We start from the raw sequence: 4,123 nt of genomic DNA, 5'->3' as shown, positions 1-4,123 counted from the left end.
GATTAAGGCTGGAAATCCAAGCCTAGAGGAGTCATGCTGGGCAATGATAGAAATCTGGTGGGAGATGAGGTAGCCCAGATTCATGTCCATCTTCATGATAATGCCATAAATCAACTTGGCCCGATCTAGTCTGATGTTAGAAGTGTGGGAGGTAGGGACCAAGTTGGAGTAAGAAAGAACACTCCAAGTTTGAGCGAGTGTGGTCATGTTCTTCCTTAAAATCTTCAGATGCAGAGCTTAGCAGCCAACTCTTGAGGATCAGGCCTCAAGAGTGCAAATCTAGAGTAAGCTGATAATGTTTCCCCCTCCTCAATGATTACAGGGGTCTTCAAGAATGTATTTAGCATGTCCTCATCAAACTTCACCAAATGGCCTCTCACCCTCACCTGCTTAGGTGATTTATCCTTGGGATCATAGAGGTTATCATAAAACTCTTTCACAATGGCAACATCAATGTTGCGTTCATCAAAATTGGTCAATTCCTCATCCCATTTTCTTCTCTCCAGTTCTTCCTTAAACTCATCAAACTCAGTGTAGTAGATTACCACATTTCGCTCAGGGAGTATCTTTCTGGGTACCACAATATCAGTGTACCTTTCCCAGGCCTCAAGAGAAGTGAACCTAGATCGGTCATATCGTACCTGCTCAGGTGTGGCAGGTGCCTTTCTCTTATTTGATGCCATCTGAAAGAATAAAATCAAACCACAGGGTTAAATAAGATTATTTTCACCAAAAATAAAAAATTAAAACTGAAAACTGAACTGGACGCTTAGCGCAACATGCTGGGCTTAACTCACCTTATGCAAATTTACTCATGGGTTAAGCATGATAGGCACACGCTTAGCCTGAAGACATAGAAAATGTTTTTCTGCAGAGATTAGGCTTAGCACAACATGCCAGGCTTAGCCTAAATCTACAATTTTCAAAACAGAAGAGGGTCTGAGCTTAGCACAATCTTTGCAATCGTTTTCGAAATTAGTCACTTGTAATCGATTACCAGAGTTTCTAAATGTTTTGATTTTCAAATTTAAACATGAAGAGTCACATCTGGTGATGTGTAATTGATTACACTATGATGGTAATCGATTACCAGTGACTAATTTCGAAAAATAAATTACCAAAAGTCACAATTCTTAAGGTGACTTGTTTTTGAAGATTTTTCAAAAGTCACAACCTTTAAGTAACTAGTTTTCAAAAGAGTCACAACTTTTTGAAGTGACTAGTTTTTCAAAAAAGTCACAACTTTTAAAGTGATTAGTTTTAAAGAAATTGCCAAGAGTCACAAACTTTAACTTGAGTCATCAAATGACCATGGCACGAATTTCAGAAACTGAAAAGACTGATTCCTTTCATGATTAACAGAATTCTTTCATAGAGTTTTTGTTCAATACTTTCTCTTCCAAGAAAAGTTCATTGTTCAAAAAATTGTGCTGCTTTTCTTCTTCATTCACTTCTTTATCTTGCCAAAAGATTCAAAGGAATAACCGCCTGAGAATTCTTTTATTTCGTCCCTTCTCCCTCTTGACAAAATATTTCAAAGGACTAACCGCCTGAGATATCTTCTGTTTCTTACAAAGGATTTCAAAGGACTAACCGCCTGAGATATCTTTTTCCCTTTTCCTATATACAAAAGATTTCAAAGGACTAACCACCAGAGATACTTTTGTATCCCCTGCACAAAGAATTCAAGGGACTAACCGCCTAAGAATTCTTTGTCCTAACACATTGGAGGGTACATCCTTTGTGGTACAAGTAGAGGGTACATACACTTGGGTTGTTATACTGAGAACAAGAGAGGGTACATCTCTTGTGGATCAGTTCAAGTGGAGGGTACATCCACTTGGTTGTTCAAAGGGAACAAGGGAGGGTACATCCCTTGTGGATCTTTGGCTTGTAAAGGATTTTACAAGGTTGAAAGAAATCACAAGAACCATTGGTTTCTTAGGGACTGGATGTAGGCACGGGTTGTTGCCGAACCAGTATAAATCTTGTGTTTGTCTTCTTTTTCCCTACATTCTTTAATTTCCGATGTGTACTTTTAATTGCCGCTTTTACATTTGGTTAAGTTATTGTTTCTGTTCTTTACTTTCTTAACTTAGTAGTAAAAGCCTAGTTAAATCTAGTAACATTAAGAAGGATAAATTTTAAATTAGTCAAGACACATTAATAATTAATTCAACCCCCCTTCTTCATTATTCTGAGGCAACTTGATCCAACATAGATGATTTCGTGCTTTCTTAGTTAGTAGTGTGTTAAGTTAGTTTGTTTTAGTTTGAGGGTTAGTCATTTTAGGATTTTAGGTAACTTGGAAGCCCATTAGGGGCAATGTGGCTGAAAGGGTCGAAGACCCCTTTATTCTACTGAGAATCACGATGAACGCGCTAAGCATGCCTGTTGTGCTTAGTCTGTTCATCGCATTAGAGAAAATTTCAATTTCTAAAAGAACGCATTAAGCCGACCATGTCGCGCTAAGCGCGTTCATCACTTCTGATGATCATAAACGATGAGTACGCTAAGCGCGTCTGTACGATAAGTGTCACTAGTGTTTCAGACACTTTGAATTCTTTTTATTTTGTCTCAGCACTAAGCTTGACCTGTCAGGCTAAGCGCCAATATGCTTCTATTTTTTAGTCCTTTGAATAAGGCTAAGCGTAGCTGTTGCGCTAAGCCCTTGTTATGTGTTAAGGAGGTTGAGCTAAGCGTGCCTTGCTGCACTAAGCTCTGTTGGATCAAGTGGCCTCGGAATAATTAAGAAGGGGGGGTTGAATTAATTATTAACGAACCTTTACTAATTAAAAATCTATCCTTCTTAATGTTACCAAAAGTAAAAGCAATAATAAACTGCACAACAAAAATTAAAGAGTGTAGGGAAGAAGAAGACAAACATAAGAGTTTTATACTGGTTCGGCAACAACCCGTGCCTACATCCAGTCCCCAAGCGACCTGCGGTCCTTGAGATTTCTTTTCAACCTTGTAAAGTCCTTTACAAGCAAAGATCCACAAGGGATGTACCCTCCCTTGTTCTCTTTGAACAACCTAGTGGATGTACCCTCCACTAGAACTAATCCACAAGAGATGTACCCTCTCTTATTCTTAGTCACAACAACCCAAGTAGATGTACCCTCTACTTGTACCACAAAGGATATACCCTCCAATGTGTTAAGACAAAGTTTTCAGGTGGTTAGTCCTTTGAAATCTTTTGTTTATGGGAAAGGGAAGAATCAAAAGAATTCTTAGACTGTGTCGTTTTGAATTCTTTGATAAGGGAGAAGGGAGACACAAAAGAATTCAGGCGGTTAGTCCTTCGTTCTTTTGGAAAAGGGAGAAGAGAGACACAAAAAGAATTTAGGTGGTTAGTCCTTGGCGAATTCTTTTTGGCAAAGGGAGAAAGGAATGAAAAAGATGAATAGCACACTTTTGTTTTCAAGGTTTAGAAAACCAGAAAACTTTTGAAAGCTTTTGGCAAAAGAAGAAGAAGAAGAAGATGTTCAAAGAGATTCAAAGATTGTAAAGGATTGTAATAATTGTTATGAATGAATTTTAAAATGCAAGTCAAGGTCTTGCTTTTATAGACTCTTCATGTCTGGTCAAGAAAACCATTAGAAGAGTTATAACCTTTAGAAAAACTTGAAAACCATTGGAAGAGTTACATCTTTTGATTTTTATTCCAAACTTATCACTGGTAATCGATTACCAAATCATTGTAATCGATTACACAAAGCATTTTTGTGAAAGGATGTGACTCTTCAAAAATGAATTTGAATTTCAACGTTCAAACACACTGGTAATCAATTACCAAAATCTTGTAATTGATTACACCATTTTGAAATTAATTGGAACGTTGTAAATTCAGTTTGAAAGCTTTTGAAAACAAACTTTGCCACTGGTAATCGATTACAGTAAACTGGTAATCGATTATCAGAGAGTAAAAACTCTTTGGTAAAAGCTTTTGTGAAAACTTCATGTGCTACTCAATGTTTTGAAAAACTTTTTAGTACTTATCTTGATTGAGTCTTTTCTTGATTCTTGAATCTTGAGTCTTGAATCTTGATCTTGATTATTCTTGATTCTTGAAACTTGAAACTTGATTCTTGAATTGTTCTTGTCTCAATCTTGAAGTCAT

Source organism: Glycine soja, chromosome 2, assembly GCF_004193775.1.
Source record: "Glycine soja cultivar W05 chromosome 2, ASM419377v2, whole genome shotgun sequence".
NCBI lineage: Eukaryota > Viridiplantae > Streptophyta > Magnoliopsida > Fabales > Fabaceae > Glycine > Glycine soja.
Note: the sequence above shows the minus strand (reverse complement) of the source record.